General features: G+C 53.7%; 1 pseudogene; it reads left to right on the forward strand.

Annotated features, from left to right (window-relative positions):
* LOC127462745 (zinc finger protein 883-like) overlaps positions 1-17,637 on the forward strand; it is a 161,807-nt pseudogene extending 144,170 nt beyond the window's left edge.
* The last annotated feature ends 1,295 nt before the right edge of the window (positions 17,638-18,932 follow it).

An 18,932-nucleotide genomic window follows, 5' to 3' on the forward strand; every position in this document is an offset into this window, starting at 1 on the left:
TTGTTGGGCAGGCTGGGGAGTTCTTGGGCATCACATAGCTTTCTGTGGTGGCACCTTTTGTCTGGCAGGAATTTTCAGATGGATTCAGTTTTTTAAAAGGTGGGACAAGCCCTTTCAGCGCAGGCCTGAAAAAAGGGAAGAGCAGCTCTTTCCCACCAGGAAAAAAAGTCTGGATCCTTTGGCTTTGAGGTGCAGTTTGTGGGGCAGCCTGAGCACTTCTTGGGCAGTAAAGAGCTTCCTGTGGTGGCACCTTTTGTCAGGCAGGAATCTTCATTTGGATAGATATTTTTAAAAGGTGGGACCAGCCATTGCAGTGCAGGCCTGAAAAAAGGGAACAGCAGCTCTTTCCACCAGGAAAAAAAGTCTAGAACCTTTGGCTTTGAGGTGCAGTTGTTTGGGTAGCCTGAAGACTTCTTGGGCATCAAAGAGATTTCTGTGGTGGCACCTTTTGTCTGGCACGAATGTTCATTTACATTATGTTTTCCAAGAGGTGGGACCGGCCATTGCAGCGCAGACCTGAAAAAAGGGAACAGCAGCTCTTTCCTCCAGGAAAAAAGTCTGAAAGCTTTGGCTTCAGGTGCAGTTGTTGGGCAGCCTGGGCACCTCTTGGGCAGCAAGAGTTTTCTGTGGTGGCACATTTTGTCTGGCGCAAATCTTAATTTGGAGTAAATTTTTCAGGAGGTGGGAGAAGCCATTGCATTGCAGGGCCGAAAAAATGGAACAGCAGCTCTTTCCACAGGGAAAAAAGTCTGGATCATTTGGCTTTGAAGTGTAGTCGGTGGGGCAGCCTGGGCACTTCTTGGGGAACAAAGAGTTTTCTGTGGTGGTACCTTTTGTCTGGCAGGAATCTTCAGTTGGATTCCATTTTTCAGGAGGTGGGACCGGCCATTGCAGCGCAGGCCTGAAAAAAGGGAACAGCAGCTCTTTCCATCAGGAAAAAAAGGCTGGAAGCTGTGGATTTGAGGTGCAGTTGTTGGGGCAGTCTGGGCACTTCTTGGGCAGGAAGACCTTTCTGTGGTGGTACCTTTTGTCTGGCAGGAATCTTCATTTACATTGAATTTTCCAGGAGGTCGGACGGGCCATTGGAGCGCAGGGCTGAAAAAAGGCAACAGCAGCTCTTTCTACCAGGAAAAAAAGTCTAGAAGCTTTTGTTTTGAGGTGCAGTTGTTGGAGCAGCCTTGGCACTTCATGGACAGGAAGAGTTTTTTGTAGTGGCACCTTTTGTCTGGCAGGAATGTTCTTTTACATTAAATTTTCCAGGAGGTAGGACCAGCCATTTTAGTGCAGGGCTGAAAAAACGGAACACCAGCTCTTTCCACCAGGAAAAAAAGTCTTGATCCTTTGGCTTCAGGTGTAGTTGGGGCAGCCTGGGTACTTCTTGGGGAGGAGGAGTTTTCTGTGGTGGCACCATTTTTCTGGGAAGAATCTTCGTCTGGATTCAATTTTTCAGGAGGTGGGACCGGCCATTGCAGAGCAGGGTTGAAAAAAGGGAACAGCAGCTCTTTCTCTAAGGAAAACAAGTCTGGAAGCTTTTGTTTTGAGGTGCAGTTTTTGGGGTAGCCTGGGCACTTCTTGGGCAGGAAGACCTTTCTGTGATGGCACCTTTTGTCTGGCAGGAATCTTCATTTGGATTCAATTTTTTAAAAGGTGGGACCGGCCATTGCAGAGCAGGGCTGAAAAAAGGGAATCGGGAGCTCTTTCCACCTGGAAAAAAAAGTCTGGAAGCTTTAGTTTTGAGGCGCAGTTGTTGGGGCAGCCTGGGCACTTGTTGGGCACCAAGACCTTTCTGTGGTGGCACCTTTTGTCTCTGAGGTGTTTGTTCCCTGTTAAGCAAGTCCCTTATGGTGTGAAGCACAGAGCTCTGGGACTGCTCACAGGGCATGTTGAAGGAATTCAGCAGCAGTGTGGAAAGAGGAGGTAGAAAAATTCAGTTCTGTATCTAATTGCCTTCCTCAATTAGAGAAATTGATAATCTTGTGACATGATTTGTACTGGACCCTTCTAAGGATGTACTTTTGCCCACACCCTTTGCTCCAGATGTGCCAGCTACACCCAGTGAAACCAGAGAGAATCTCAGCAAAGCCACAAATCAGCTCTTATGGCACTTGGCACTCTATGGGGTTTGGCACTGGAGCTCAATCTCTCTGGGATGGCTGGTCCAGAACAGTTCATTTAATCAATGGTGCTGTTGCTGAACTTCCCTGGGCACATTGCAATTGGCTACTGAGGCTGAAAGGTTTCCTCGAAGGATTTTTATCTTTTGAAACTACAGGCTGAATTTTAGGGATAAACTCCAGTATTCTGAAAGTGGAAAGTTGATCAAACAGAAAAGACTGTTTCTTCTACAACAGATTTGAAATAGTCCACTTGTAAAAATCACAAAGCTTGAAGCCTACTCAGCAGAGCTGATTCCTCATCTGCACTGATCATCAGCAACTGGCCTCTCTCCTATTTCAGGGTCTCATCTGTGTACACTGGATTAAGGCCTCCTCACTTCTTAAGAAAAGTAGTGTTATAAGCTCACACTTCTGGCAAGGTTTCCTTAGTAGATGGGTTGAAAAGCAAAACTTTGTTGCCATGACTAACGAATGCAGAGCCCAAGGTTGTTTGTGGTGCTAGCTTTGCTCCACTCTCTAACTTCTGTCCAGATCAGTGCTGGCAACAAGAATTCCAGGTTAACGTTTGTTTCATTTTTCAGGCTTTGCATTTCAAGAATGGGGAGTTGCTATTGGAAACTCTGCCATGGCTGTCAGTAACAGCCTTGGAAAACAGTTTTTCTTATTTCTGAGGGAGAAGTTTCCAACCCAGCTTTGGAGTATGCAAATAGTTGAATGACTTGTTGTACAATTGGAAATAAAAGTCAATACATTTGCTCTGATTAATGTCTTAAGTTATATTTGGCTAAAGAGTTCTTTTCTTGTTACCTTCTTTAAAAAATAGGACCCATAAGCAGAAAGGTGATCTCCTAAAGTGTTGCAACCTTTTAAGTCCACTTGTTGCCACACAACAACAGCATGCCAATATCACATCCAAAGATACAGAATCTTACTGAGATACACACAAATATAGACCTATACATATCTATGTATGCATATCTATCTACCTATACATATCTATACATATCTATACAAATACACACAAGAAAGTCTGGGGTTCCTGATGAGAGTTCTACACGGGTAATGAACAGAGGACTGGTTTGATGAGTCATACAACTGTGGGGACCATGAATGTAAGCTCTGAGCTTTACTTTATTCTCCCGGTTTGTAACTGCCTGCCTTCCCTTGCGGGGGAACACAGGCCTCTATTTTGCACAGTCTGTTTTGTTTCACTTGGCAGTGTAGACTAGGGGCAGAAGAGTTTTTGGAGCCAAACAGCTCGATCCAGATTCAGTTCCTTTAGTGGTGCCTAAAACTCAGGAGCTGGACTCCACGGTGCCGGTGGGACCCTCCCAACTCAGCACGTTCCATGATTCCATCAAGTCCATCTGTCAGCCCAGCACTGCCCCAGCAACCCCCAAACCACTAAAGCGTGTCAGCCATGGCCAGATGCAGGCGCCTCTGAAACACCTGCCGGGGTGCTGGCTCCGCCTGGGCAACCCATGGCAGTGCCCGAGCCCCCCCGAAAAACACAGCGAGAAACCTTTGTCCAGGAGCTGACCTGAAGTTCCCCTGCCTCAGCCTCGGGCCACGTCCCCCGCTCCTCCCAGCGCAGGCTCCTTTCCAGCAGCCCCCTCGGCAGAAGGCGGCTCAGGGCTCCCCTCTGCCCCCCCGGCCGGCTCCGCTCCGGCCCCGCTCCCGCCACGGCCCCGCTCGGCTCTGCACGGGGAAGGAACGCGCCCAGCCCCGGCCCGACACCCCCGGGGGCCGCGCACCGGGGGACTGTCCCCGGGGCTCACTGCCCGGGGGTCCCTCCTCGGGGGTGACTTACCGGGGGTCCCTCCCCGGGGTCACTTGCCAGGGGTTGTTCACCGCGGGTCATTCACCGGGGGTCCCACCCCAGGGGTCACTTACCGGGGCTTCTCCCCCGCGAGTCGCTCACCGGGTGTCACTTACTGGGGGTCGCTCACCGGGTGTCGCTCACCGGGGGCCGCGCACGGGGGGTCCCTCCCCCGGGGCCGCGCACCGGGGGCCACTCGCCGGGGGTCTCGGGGCCGCTGCCCGGGGTCTCTGCCCGGGGGCCGCTCAGCGGCAGCGCTCCCGCTCCCGGCCCCGCCCCGCCCGCTCCCACCCAAACCCCACCAACCGCCCCTCTCGGCCCCGCCCCCGCCCCGCCCAAGCCCCGCCTCGCCCCGCCCACTCCGCCGCCTCCCATTGGCTGCGCACCTTCGGCCCTGGAGCGAGGAGCGCGCGGGGAGCGTTGCCTGGAAACCGGCCAGGGAATCCCGGGAATCCTCGAGGCGCCGGCGCTGCCCCCCCACTCCTGGAGCAGCGGCCGGGCCCGCCCGGGGAGCGGGCACTCAGCGCCCGGCTGCGGCCGCCAAAACGGCCAGGGAAGCAGGCGCGCGGGAGGCGGGCTCCGGGCCCCGGGCAGCGAGGAGCCCTTAACTGATATTTGGCTAAAGATTTGTTTTCGTTACCTTCTTTAAAAAATAGAACCCACAAGCAGAAATGCGATCTCCTAAAGTCTTGTAACCTTTTAAGTCCACTTGTTGCCACACAACAATAGCATGCCAATATCACATCCAAAGATACAGAATCTTATAGAGGTACACACAAATATAGACCTATACATATCTATGTATGGATATCTATCTACCTATACATATCTATACATATGTATACAAATACACACAAGAAAGTTTGGGGGTCCGGATGAGAGTTCTACATGGGTAATGAACAGAGGACTGGTTTGATGTGTCATACAACTGTGGGGACCATGAACGTAAGCTCTGAGCTTTGCTTTATTGTCCCGGTTTGTAACTGCCTGCCTTCCCTTGCGGGGGAACACAGGCCTCTATTTTGCTCGGTCTGTTTTGTTTCACTTGGCAGTGTAGACTAGGGGCAGAAGAGTTTTTGGAGCCAAACAGCTCGATCCAGATTCAGTTCCTTTAGTGGTGCCTAAAACTCAGGAGCTGGACTCCACGGTGCCGGTGGGACCCTCCCAGCTCAGCACGTTCCATGATTCCATCAAGTCCAACTGTCAGCCCAGCACTGCCCCAGCAACCCCCAAACCACTAAAGCGTGTCAGCCATGGCCAGATGCAGGCGCCTCTGAAACACCTGCCGGGGTGCTGGCTCCGCCTGGGCAACCCATTGCAGTGCCCGAGCCCCCCCCGAAAAACACAGCGAGAAATCTTTGTCCAGGAGCTGACCTGAAGCTCCCCTGCCTCAGCCTCGGGCCACGTCCCCCGCTCCTCCCAGCGCAGGCTCCTTTCCAGCAGCCCCCTCGGCAGAAGGCGGCTCAGGGCTCCCCTCTGCCCCCCCGGCCGGCTCCGCTCCGGCCCCGCTCCCGCCACGGCCCCGCTCGGCTCTGCACGAGGAAGGAACGCGCCCAGCCCCGGTCCGACACCCCCGGGGGCCGCGCACCGGGGGTCCCTGCCCGGGGATCACTTGCCAGGGGTTGTTCACCGCGGGTCATTCACCGGGGGTCCCTCCCCGGGGGTCACTTGCCAGGGGTTGTTCACTGCGGGTCATTCACCGGGGGTCCCTCCGCAGGTGTCACTTACCGGGGCTTCTCCCCCGCGGGTCGCTCACCGGGTGTCACTTAATGGTGGTCGCTCACCGGGGGTCGCTCACCAGCGGCAACTCGCCGGGGGCCGCACACGGGGGGTCCCTCCCCCGGGGCCGCGCACCGGGGACCACTCGCCGGGGGTCTCGGGGCCGCTGCCCGGGGTCTCTGCCCGGGGGCCGCTCAGCGGCAGCGCTCCCGCTCCCGGCCCCGCCCCGCCCGCTCCCACCCAAACCCCACCAACCGCCCCTCTCGGCCCCGCCCCCGCCCCGCCCAAGCCCCGCCTCGCCCCGCCCACTCCGCCGCCTCCCATTGGCTGCGCACCTTCGGCCCTGGAGCGAGGAGCGCGCGGGGAGCGTTGCCTGGAAACCGGCCAGGGAATCCCGGGAATCCTCGAGGCGCCGGCGCTGCCCCCCCACTCCTGGAGCAGCGGCCGGGCCCGCCCGGGGAGCGGGCACTCAGCGCCCGGCTGCGGCCGCCAAAACGGCCAGGGAAGCAGGCGCGCGGGAGGCGGGCTTCGAGCCCCGGGCAGCGAGGAGCCCTTAACTTATATTTGGCTAAAGAGTTCTTTTCTTGTTACCTTCTTTAAAAAACAGAACCCACAAGCAGAAATGCGATCTCCTAAAGTCTTGTAACCTTTTAAGTCCACTTGTTGCCACACAACAACAGCATGCCAATATCACATCCAAAGATACAGAATCTTACAGAGATACACACAAATACGTATGTATACATTGGTATGTGTATATATACATATCTATACAAATACACACAAGAAAGTTTGGGGTTCCTGATGACAGTTCTACATGGGTAACAGCGGACTGGTTTGATGTGTCATACAACTGTGGGGACCATGAATGTAAGCTCTGAGCTTTGCTTTATTGTCCCGGTTTGTAACTGCCTGCCTTCCCTTTGGGGGGAACACAGGCCTCTATTTTGCACGGTCTGTTTTGCTTCACTTGGCAGTGTAGACTAGGGGCAGAAGAGTTTTTGGAGCCAAACAGCTCGATCCAGATTCAGTTCCTTTAGTGGTGCCTAAAACTCAGGAGCTGGACTCCACGGTGCCAGTGGGACCCACCCAACTCAGCACGTTGTTCCATGATTCCATCAAGTCCAACTGTCAGCCCAGCACTGCCCCAGCAACCCCCAAACCACTAAAGCGTGTCAGCCATGGCCAGATGCAGGCGCCTCTGAAACACCTGCCGGGGTGCTGGCTCCGCCTGGGCAACCCATTGCAGTCCCCGAGCCCCCCCGAAAAACACAGCGAGAAACCTTTCCCCAGGAGCTGACCTGAAGCTCCCCTGCCTCAGCCTCGGGCCACGTCCCCCACTCCTCCCAGCGCAGGCTCCTTTCCAGCAGCCCCCTCGGCAGAAGGCGGCTCAGGGCTCCCCTCTGCCCCCCCGGCCGGCTCCGCTCCGGCCCTGCTCGGCTCTGCACGGGGAAGGAACGCGCCCAGCCCCGGTCCGACACCCCCGGGGGCCGCGCAGCGGGGGACTGTCCCCGAGGCTCACTGCCCGGGGGTCCCTCCTCAGGGGTGACTTACCGGGGCTCCCTCTCCGGGGTCACTTGCCAGGGGTTGTTCACCTCGGGTCATTCACCGGGGGTCCCTCCCCGGGGTTCCCTCCCCGGGGGTCACTTGCCAGGCGTTGTTCACCGCGGGTCATTCACCGGGGGTCCCTCCGCAGGGGTCACTTACCGGGGCTTCTTCCCTGCGAGTCGCTCACCGGGTGTCACTTACTGGGGGTCGCTCACCGGGGGTCGCTCACCGGGGGCCGCGCACGGGGGGTCCCTCCCCCGGGGCCGCGCACCGGGGACCACTCGCCGGGGGTCTTGGGGCCGCTGCCCGGGGTCTCTGCCCGGGGGCCGCTCAGCGGCAGCGCTCCCGCTCCCGGCCCCGCCCCGCCCGCTCCCACCCAAACCCCACCAACCGCCCCTCTCGGCCCCGCCCCCGCCCCGCCCAAGCCCCGCCTCGCCCCGCCCACTCCACCGCCTCCCATTGGCTGCGCACCTTCGGCCCTGGAGCGAGGAGCGCGCGGGGAGCGTTGCCTGGAAACCGGCCAGGGAATCCCGGGAATCCTCGAGGCGCCGGCGCTGCCCCCCCACTCCTGGAGCAGCGGCCGGGCCCGCCCGGGGAGCGGGCACTCAGCGCCCGGCTGCGGCCGCCAAAACGGCCAGGGAAGCAGGCGCGCGGGAGGCGGGCTTCGGGCCCGGGCAGCGAGGAGCCCTAAAAAGAACAAAAGTGTTGGAAGAGAGGGAACTCATCGCACCGTCACAGAACAGGCTGAGGTGGAAGGGACCCACGAGGAGCGTCGAGTCCAAGCCTTTGCCCGGTACAGCACCGACCCCAAGAGTCACACCGTGTGCCTGAACTCTGCCAGATCACAGTCCAGCATCAGCTTCATGTGCCGTGAGGCCCCACGTGTGTTTGCTCCCCGTGTCTAGTGGGAGAGATGACACTCCCTTAGAGTGGAATAAAGATTATCCTAGACTGGAACTGGCAGCTGTGATAAACTGTATCCCGAGAGCATTTAACTGGTAGCAGTTTTCCCTGGGCTCTAGCTTGCTATTTATTATAGTTATTTGCAGACAGGAAAGGGGAGACAATTAAAAAATCTCTTTCTCCTTGCCCCCTCCACAACAAGTTTGAGGACATGTGGGTGTTGAAACATAGCTTAACAAACAGTCCAGCCTTGAGAGAGTGGGGAGAGCACAGGGGGGCTCAGTTTAACCGTTTGTCTGGTTTTCTTCCTTTCGAAGGAGGATTTATTTTTCTTAGGTGGGAAATTGCCAAAAATAGACAGCAAAATCAGACTGCAGTTCAGAGATCACACCCTCATCTCCGTGGAACCAGATCAAGAGAATGCTGTGGGTACAGTGAAGCCACCCCTGTACATTTGGGGTGGGCTGGGGAGTGCATGTGAGGCATGTGAGTTGTTGCTCTCCTGTGCAAAAGGTCTATAAGGGTCATGCAGTTACACTGAGCTGGATCCTGCATCCCATTAGGGTTTGTTAGGATACTGTGGGGTTGTTTGTTGAGTGATATGGCACATTCCAACCTTATGTAACAGTTCGTTTGGATACATGTCCGGAATAAAGCCAAGTGCTAGAAATACTCAAACACACAAAATATCTTTTATTACAGTGAGAATAATAATAATAAACTTAGCAAGAGGAATTAAAAACTAAAACAAAAGGATACAAAATAACTATCTTATCGAGTAGCATTAAAACAAATACTACGAACAGCATTTAATACAGTATTAACTAGTGAAAAGGGATACCAAAAAAGGATCTTAACACAATATTATGGATAACACGATATTGGTTAGTAAAAAGGGAAACTAAAGGAAAAATACCATAAACATAAAAGGGGAATTAAAGGAACACTAAAAGGATATTAAAAAGTTTGTTCTCTCAGTTGCTTCCTATCAATAAACTGTGCTTACCCACACAGACAGGCCAGGGCTGCCAGGATCTGCAGCAGCTGGTCGGTGCCCGTGCTTAGCGGGCGTCCCCATGGAACAACACAGTCTCCATGGCAGGATGAGGATCGCTCACCCCAGCAGTCCTGACACCCCATTTTATCAGCTCCACATTACACCACGTAGGGCCAGTACCCAGTATAAGGTGATGCCTGAGTGGCAGCCAAACCCCGCCTGTTCATCACCTGATAGCAACAGTCTGTGCATGCCCTGCTGTAGGGCAAGGGGCCAGCGACCCCTGCCCACAGAATCTTCCTCCCATCATCATCTTTCTCACCCCTATGTATGACCTCTACCATTGTGTTTCAAGGGTAGATGTATCTATCTTGCAATATGTAGCAAAACCAAGGAAGAACTCAGCTCTGATAATAGGGGATATCAAGCTGACTTGCTAAAAAGCACAATGGACCTTACAATTAGCTTGTGCCATGAAGTTACATTGTACCATACTCTGGCTGGTTTCACATCCTAATATGATTCCTTTCTCACGCCTCTATGCTCCATTGATCATCTAATTCAAAAGTACCCCCCTTACATTTGATTAAGTATAAAATGAACCAAGGACAATTTTGGAGAGCTTTGTATTTAGATTTCATTGGTCTTAAGTAGTAGAATAAATGGTCTTGTTTGTATTTGTCTATATAGAATCATGGACTGGTTTGGGTTGGAAGGGACCTTAAAGGTCTTCTCATTCCACCCCCTGCCATGAGCAGGGACACCTTCCACTAGAGCAGGTTGATCCAAGCTGTCCTTGGACACTTGCAGGGATCCAGGGGCAGCCACAGCTTCTCTGGGAATTCCATCCCTGCCCGTCCCCACCCTCACAGGGAAGGATTTCTTCCCAGTCTCCCATCTAACCCTGCTCTCTTTCAGTTTAAAAACCATTGCCCCTTGTCCTGTCCCTCCAGGCCCATATCAAAAGTTCCTCTCCCTCCTTTTTATAAGCCCCCTTCCCTGGTGGGGTGTCTTCAGCTCCTGCCAGGACCTGTGTGTGTCTGTATCTATCTTGTATCTGTCTATATTTATAGACAGGATATATTTTAATACATTTCTATCCATATATTTAGACATAGATATTTACACACTGTAAATATTAATGCACACCTATCTACACAATGATGATAACTTTGTGTCCAGACCTACCCCTTCCCCTGTGTAACCTTTTTGGGGGGTTTATTCCTTGGGATTTCCAGGGTCTCAGTTTCAGTGGAGCGGATCTTTCCCACCTGGATCTTTGCTGCATCAACTTCAAGGTGGTCAATCTGAGCCTCTGCAACCTGGCCCGTGCCAACCTGTGCTGTGCCAGCCTGGAGAGGGCTGACCTGTCAGGCTCTGTGCTGGATGGAAGAGCTGCTGCAGCTTGGGAGGGCTGGGCCTGTGTTAACAGAGAGGAGCTGGAACAAACAGAGCGGTGTAAAACATCGAGTCCTGAAATATATTCTCTATTTCTATGGCCCAGAAAAGGTCCAGCTGTGGTTTGTCCAACCCTGAGAAGGGCCCACAAGGGCTGCACTGAGTCTGTGACCATCTCAGCCCCAAATCCCCTTGTCCTCCTCCAATTCACACAGCTCTGAGGCAGCACCAGTGTGCAGCTGCTGTGTTTCTGACTGGTTTTCCTCACAGAACTCCTTTCTGTGTGTGTTCCAGGTGCCAGCCTGAAAGGAGTGGCCATGGAGGGCAGTCAGATGACAGGAATGAACCTCCGAGTTGCAACGCTGAGAAACGCCAAACTAAAGAACTGAAACCTCAGGGGAGCAACGTTGGCAGGAACTGATTTGGAAGTGAGCTGGGATTCATTTTCCATCCTATTCCTTTCTATCCTATAATCAGCTGGTAATTTGGGGATTGCTGGCTTTTGGCTGACCTCTCCAGCTTCAGACTCCAATGGAGTTCAGGTAAATGGACTTCAAGTAAAGCTTTGAACAGAGTTCTGGGTGGATTCCATTGACACTTCTTTTTCCTTTCCCCTTCCCAATTGTGACCTATCAGGTTGTGACCTCCAGGAAGCCAATTTGAGGGGCTCTGATGTGAAAGGAGCCATCTTTGAAGAGATGCTGACCCCCCTGCACATGTCCCAGAGCATCAGATAGGGAAGGGAAGACGTCAAAGAGGAAGGAATCCAAACATTTGTTGTGACTTTCTTCACCTCCTCCCCTTCCTGAGTTAGAAGGAATGGTTATTAGACAACTTCCATTTGCAGTAGTGCCTAGGTAGACTCTTTCTGATCACTTTTGGGGAGGGAATTTTTGTTTCAGAGGTGGAGAGAGAGAGTTTCTCCCTTTGTGAAGAGAGTGAGGAAGTGGGCTGGTTCTGAAACCAGAAAGAGGGGGGGAGGGTTTCAAGACTTTCATTGTTTAGCATTGCCTGACTTTGGAACACATTTTAATTTCTAAAGCACAATATATGCAATTCTATTTGTTAAGTCTGTAGCTGCAATATGAATAGAAAATGTTATTGCTGTATAGTAGCAAAGAAAGTTGAGGTTTCCAGGTAGACAAGTGTCTTTACAGTCAGTGTCTTCATTCCTGCAGGGTGTTAATGCCAGGGGTGGTCACACAGTGCCCACGGGATGTGTTCAGGTCTCTGCTGGGGTGGAAACAGTGGGGAACTGTCCTCAGAGGTCCTAAATTGCTGTGGAGTAGTTGGAGTGCAGGGTTAGAGCAGCTTTATCCCCTCAAATGTGCAGAGGAAGCTGCTGCCCCTGCAGGGACCTGCCCAGAGCCCGGATTGAGTTCCCCCTGGGAGATCCCTGGGCAGAAATGGGATGTCTTAGTCAATGCTCTCCAAAGGAGTGTGAAATTGCACTCTCAATCCCAGCTGGGAAGAAAAATTCCCCTGCTTCCACATGTCCTGAGCACTCCAGACTGGAGTTCCTGTAGCTTTTTCCTTCTTTGTTGGGAATTCAATGGACAGAGGAAAACACAGAACTGTCCTCAAAGCAGAGAGAAGCTCTGGGGCCACAGCACCTGCTCCCCCCTCTTCTCATCCCTTCAGCAGATGAAGAAATGGCCCTCAATGTTTCCCCTCAGTGTACTCTGCAAATCCTCCTTGAAAGCATGGGCATAATCCCATTTGCCAGTCAGATCCACTTTGGACTGCCTAAAGTAGCTGTAAAAGCCTCTTGCCTGGGGCCAAGTGCCCCTTCCACACTTGCTTTACGTGTGGAAAAAAACAGGGAAAGCTGTTTTTTGTGTGAGCACCCTTCACATCTCAGTGTTTGTGATCTTGGGAATCCTCTTGGACCTGGAACAATGCCAGATTATCTGTTGTCTTAAGATATGTACCTGGAGATTGTTTTGATTTGTTTTTAAATCTTCCTTGCAAATACAACTGATAGAAAACAATGTAAAAAAAAAAGAAAAATGGAAAAAAAGGAAAAAAAAGGAAGAAAAAAGAGAAAAAGGAGGAAAAAGAGGAAAAAAAGAACAGGAAAGAAATTTTAAAAAAGGAAGAAAAATAGAAAAAAGGGAAAGAAAAAGGGGGGAATAGAAAGAAGAAAGAATAAAGAAAGAAAAAAGAGAAAAAAAAAAGAAAACCCAAAAAGTCCATGCAAATGGCGCTAACCCCCTCGAGAACTACAAGTCCCAGAGTGCACCGCGCAGGGCGGTGGGCGTGGCAGAAGGCGGTCGGACGGGGCAGTGGCCGCGCGCTGATTGGCTGCAGCGGGGTCTGTGCAGGCGGTGCGCGCGCAGAGCGCCGCGTTGGCTGCCGGGAAGTCACGATGGCGCTGGGGCCTTCCTTTGTCTGTGAGACCGGGCGGGAGCGGGTGAGAGCGGGCTCTGGGGATCCCCTCGGGGGCTGCGGGGAGCGCGGCTGTGGGGGGAAAGGCTGGAGGGCTCGGGAGGATTTAGCGCGGGGGTTCGGGGGTTCCCGAGAGGCAGAGCGCGGGATTGCAACCCTGTCGGGGGCCGCGGGGCCCGGGAGGCCTCCCAAGAACCCGGATGTTGGATTCGGGTCCTGAGAAATTCCTTCGGGAAAAAAATTCAAAACCACCCAACCAAAAAAAGAACCCTAAAAAAAAGGAAAATGAGAAAAAGATCAAGGAAAAACTGCAAGGGCCAGGATGATTTTATTGCTTTGGTTCGGTTTTTCGTCGGTCTCCTCCTTCTCAGATTCTCTGCTCCCTTCCTTTACAGAAAGCTCTTCTGCTCTTCTGTGGTTTTGTGGTCCCTTAGGGGCTTTTAGGGGTCCCTGAGGCGTTTTTAGGGTGTCTCTGGGGGGGTTTGGTGTCATGAGGGGACTTAGGGAGGAGGTTGAAGGTCCCTGAAGGGGTTTGGGAGTCCGTGAGGGAGTTTTGGAGTCTCCGAGGGAACTGAGAAATCCTGGAGGGCTTTGAGGGACGTGTCTTTGAAGCAGTTTGAGGGGTTTCTCGAGGGATTTTGGGAGTCCCAGAGGGTTTTGAGGGTCACAAAGAGGGTCTTGGGTACACTAGGGGGGTCTCAGGACTCACCTGGTCATGGTGCTGTTCCTCCTCTTTTCCCCTAGACATCATTAACCCCCCAAAACGTGACCTAGCCCCCATTTTCCCTTTAATTCCCTCCCCACACAGATCCCTTTGACCCCCCCAAGACCCCTTTTAACTCCCCCAAATACACCCAAAGCACCCCAAAATCCCCCAAATCCCCATCAACCCCCCCCCCCCCCATCTCCCAAATCTCCCCCACCCCCCCCCTCAAATCCCTTCCAAGGCCCTGCAAAGAGGGATCACCTGGCACCCTGGGACAGGAACACAGTGGGCTGTACTGGGGGCACTGGGCTGTATTGGGAGGGCACTGGGGGGGCTCAGGTGTCCCACGACAACGTGGCCCAGCTCCAGGAGAGATCTAGGGAGCAGTGAGGAGGTACTGGTCTGTGCTGGTCTGTACTGGTCTGTACTGGTTTGTACCCCCAATCCCCAAAGCCCCTCAGGCCCCTGACTTGGTCCTGCTGCCCCTTGAGTATTTCCAGATCTTGCAGAACCAGACATTTCATCAGCAAATGTGCAGGTGACACCAAGCTGGGGGTGTGTTGATGTGCTGGAAGGCAGGAGGGCTCTGGAGCACAAGTGGTGTGAGGAGAGGCTGAGGGAGCTGGGGGTGTTGAGGCTGGAGAAGAGGAGGCTCAGGGGAGACCTCCTGACTGTCTGCAAGTCCCTGCCAGGAGGTTGGAGCCAGGTGGGGGTGGGGCTGTTCTGCCAGGAAGCAGCAGTAGGACAAGAGGGCTGGGTCTTGAGCTGTGCCAGGGGAGGTTTAGGTTGGTTATTGGGAAGCAATTTTTTGCTGAGAGAGTAATCAGGCCTTGGAATGGGCTGGGCAGGGAGGGGGTGGAGTCAGCGTCCCTGGAGGTGTTGAAGGTGAGAGTGGATGTGGCCTCAGTGCCATGGTCTGGGAAGCACAGCGGGGTTGGATCCAGGGTTGGACTTGATGATCTCGGAGGTCTTTTCCAACGTGGCTGATTCTGTGATTCTCTGATTGCCATTCCTGTGGCAGCACATGCTTGAGGCTCCATCCCCAGGGTGATAGAGATGTCTGTCCATATCTATCTCCAAGGTTAGTCTGTAAATGTGTGGTGTTAGAAAAGCAGGCTGAGTTGTGGGCTGGTTGTAGAAGGAGAAAGAAGCCCAGAGGCCAGTGCAAGCAGGCAGCCCTCAGCTTGCACCTGATGTCCCCTCCCTGCAGGTTCCTGTCCTTGAGCCCAGGCCCTGAGGTGAGGCTGAGAAGTGGCGCGGAGGTGAGCCCAGAGCTGTCCCTGAGGTGAGGCTGAGAATAAGTGCAAGGCAGAGGTGCTGCTGAGCAAGGAGAGCCCTGTGGTGGGGAAGAAACAAAGCTGTGAGTGCCCATCCCCGAGCAGGTGCTGTGTCCATCCCCTGTGTGCCAGGTGAGCTGGGGCTTTGCTGCAGAGCTGCGGGCGCTGATTTGAGCATCTCCAAGTGCTGAGATGGTGGGCACCCAGGAACACCAACTGTGCCTGGCCACGGAGCCTGCAAGGAGGAGCAGAGACAGCCCTGGCAGCGTGGGGGGCCAGGTTGTCCCTGTGCCTTCCCCTGCAGGCCCTGACTGTCCCTGCTGGGCCCCTGTCCATAATCCTCTTAGGTCCCTGCACACCTACTCTCCAGAGCTTTACTCCCTGCAGACTTTGCAGGGAAATCTGTGCTGGCAGCTGCATCCTGAGCCCAAGGGCAGTTTGTATCCCCTAGTGCTGATTCAACCTGGGGACCCAAGGGATCCTCTGCCATTCCATCTGTGCTGGTTTAAGGGTAAGCCAGCAGGGAAAATGAACTCAACTCAAAAGAGAGACCACAAGTCAGAATAACAATTTATTAAAACAACACAACAAGTATGATTAGACAGACAAACAACCGGCTTCAATCCACAAAAACCCAAATGTACAACCCAGCACCCTGGGATATGAACAAGTGGTGTTCCCCGGGCCCCCCTGAGTCCAAAGTAAAGGGAGAGCGGAAAAACCTGCTGGTGGGAGAGCTGTTGCAGTCCGGTCAGAATGGTGACTGCAGTCCAGTCGAGGGTGGTGGTCTCACTCTGGCCGAGAGCAGTGAGCTGCAGTTCTCCTCTGGGTCCCACGAGTGGTAGAAAGGTTCTGAAACTCCAGGTTTATATATTCTTCAGTTCAGGCAGGAATGGTCAATCCTTCCCTCAGAGCGGGGAGTTCCATAAAAGGAATGGTCAATCCTTCCCTCAGAGCGGGGAATTCCATAAAAGGGTATGAGGATGCTCAGGGTGGGGAATTCCATAAAAGGGTATGAGGACAGGAACATCCCCCCACAGGCAGCCCCCCCTGCCCCTGACAACAGTTTCTGGGAAATGGCATGTAGGGCCATAGAATACACAGTTTTGGGCTATACCTATCCAGTGATGAATCGGTCCCAGTTGTTCTAACTGGGACACCATCCATGCAGCAGGAGTCACCCTGCTGCCCTTGACTCCCTGCAGAGGAACAAGTGCCCTCTCTCTGTTTGGGAGAAGCCAGATGCTGTCCCTGGGCCATCAGAAGTGGTGCTGAAGCCTCTTTCAGCCCAGCCCCGGGTGCAGTTTTCTCATCCCCTCAGCGAGTGCCCGCTCCCCCAGCCGGCACTGACCAACCAGGGCGTTTGGCACACTTGGTTTGGTGGTTTGGAGAAACAGCCCCAGACTGGCAGGGGGCCAGAGAACCTCGTGGAACAGCCCTGGTGAGTTTTAAGTGATACTACATTAATACAGCTTTTGATTAATATATTGCAACTCAATCAAGTGCTCATGAAGTGACCTCACTCTCCTCATCCTCCCAATTGAACACCTTTTTTGGGGTTGAATCTTCATATTTTGTGTATTTTTTTGCTTAAGTTTAACTTTTTGTATTTTGTGAGGAGGTTCATCTCGCCATTTCTAAGAGGTTTTTTACCTGAATCATGTTGGTTTGGGATTTCTGGGCTGAATATTGGTGTTTTGGAGGTTTTTATGGACACAGGATGCACAGTGAGTTCTAGAGATGGACTTGGGCAGGAGGAACCCCCAAGCCAACGCGCTCAGCCCTTGTTTTCCCCCCATCAGGATTTGTCCTTCCCAAAGCTTGGGCGGATGGAGGAGGAGGCTGCGAGGAAGAGGAAGATGCCTTGGGCCCCCCAGGCAGGTGAGGAGGAAGTCAGTGTCCCTTTGGGCGGGTGTTGTGCTGGCTCTGTCAGCCCAGCATGGCCCCGGCTGCAGGACAACCCCGCTGGCGCCGCCGTCCTGCCGGGGCCGGAGTTGGGGGGATGTCCTTGGCCTTCCCTGTGGGCCGGAGGCAAATCCCCTGCCTGTCCTTCTTGCTTCCTGCCCCAGGCCCCGAGCTGAGGACGGAGAGCGCGGAGGACAAATCCCCCCGTGAGACCCTGGTGGGAGAGGCCGTTTTGAAGGGCTCCCCGGCGCAGGAAGGCAGCGGGGAGGAAAAGGGCCGGAGATCCCCCCGCAGGAGGGGCTCCAAAGCCAGCCCAGGGTGCTCTGAGGAGGAAAGAGCCAGCCTGTGCCGGGAAGGGGGCCGGAGCTTGAGGGGGAGCTCTGACCTGGTGGTCCCTGAGCAGCCTCCCAGCAGGGAGAAACCCTTCAGGTGCTTGGAATGTGGGAAGAGCTTTAGGTGGAGCACCAGCCTCCTTACCCACCAGCACATCCACACTGGGGAACGTCCTTACACGTGTGGGGAATGTGGGAAGAGCTTCAGTGACAGCTCCACCCTTCGCAAACACAAGCACATCCACACTGTGGAACGGCCCTACACGTGTGGGGAATGTGGGAAGAGGTTTCAGACCAGCGGGAATCTCCTCAGGCATGAGCGGACGCACACGGATGAGAGGCCCTTCCGCTGCACTGACTGCGGGAAGGGCTTCAACCGGAACTTCACCCTCGTCATCCACCGGCGCATCCACACCGGGGAGAGGCCCTACAAGTGTGGGGAGTGTGGGAAGAGCTTCTCCCACAGCTCAACCTTGAACAGACACCAACAGACCCACCAGTAAGGGAAGCCCTACAATTGCCCCGACTATGGGAAGAGCTTCAGCCGCTGCTTCCACCAACAGACCCACCAGTAAGGGAAGCCCTACAATTGCCCCGACTATGGGAAGAGCTTCAGCCGCTGCTTCCACCCTGAATAAACCCCCTGATGTTGAGGCAACCCCTGGAGTCCAGTGACTGTCAGTCCATCCCTTTCAATCCCTTTCACAGGGGCAGGTTCTTCCAACAGAACCCTTCTTGGGGGTGCGTGGAGTTTCCTGCCTTGGCTGGGGCCCCACCAAGGTCACTGCTGGAGGGGGAGTTACATCCATCTCAAATTAAGAACTATTGCTTTTAAGCCAAATTTAGTAGAATTTCTTCAACAATTTCTTTAGGGTAGAACACTGTCTTATCTTATCCTGTACTCCTGGTAGTTTTAGTGTTTGTATTGTGCAGTAAATAATTCTGATGAAGATCCTTTGTTTGATCATTTGGAACCCTAAATAAATTCCTTTTTATCAATAGATCTGATTTGCCATTGTTAAAAGCTGGGGGACAAAAGTGGTTCAGTCACACCTCTGTAATTCCTCTAAACTGAAAGTGTTGGCATAATCCAACTCTGAGATTGGATTCAGCAGCCCCCAGCACCTCACAGTAAGTTGGGAGCTCAGGGGGGCACCCCCTCTTTTCCAACCCCTCCTGTGCCCAAAGACCCCCATGGGGCCACCGGACCTACCAGACAACCCCCCCTTTTCTACCCTTCCCCCTGTTCCTCCCACTTTTCCATTGTTCCCTCAATCCCCAGTTTCCCCCCCCCAAGAAAGTTTTGGGGTCCCAAACACTACTTTTTGCCTCCTCTCTTGTGGATGCTGAGGGAGAAAATGAGGCTGCACACACAGAGTTCCATTGCGGGACTTGTCCGCCGACATTTTTCCCTGTCCCCTTTTATTCCTCTTCTCTCATGAGCAGCACTCAGTGTATGTCTTTTAGTCCACCAGAATTCCCAGCATGGTCCCAAAGCAGTGCCCTGATCCCACACATTCCCCTCCCCTCATGTGCTGGCTGTGTTCAGCCACCAGAGAAAAATACAGGCTGGTCATGCAGGCTGGTTCAAGTGCATTTCCACTTGGAGAAACAACCTTCTCTCTCTCCAAGCACTCAGCCAAGGTCCATCCTCCCTTTGCATTCCCATGAACTCAGGGCAGGTGCAGAGTGACTCCGCTTGGTCCCACCTCTGCCCCTGTTTTGTTTGGACATGCAGAGTTCACGGCCAAGAGGGCCAGGACCCGAGCTCCTTGTCTTGGGGCTTGTCCCATGTGCTTCCAGAGGACTTGGAATATTGAAAC

The sequence above is a fragment of the Manacus candei genome, unplaced genomic scaffold, assembly GCF_025592945.1.
Source record: "Manacus candei isolate 608988 ecotype Guabito, Panama unplaced genomic scaffold, ASM2559294v1 h1tg000138l, whole genome shotgun sequence".
NCBI classification, from domain to species: Eukaryota; Metazoa; Chordata; class Aves; order Passeriformes; family Pipridae; genus Manacus; species Manacus candei.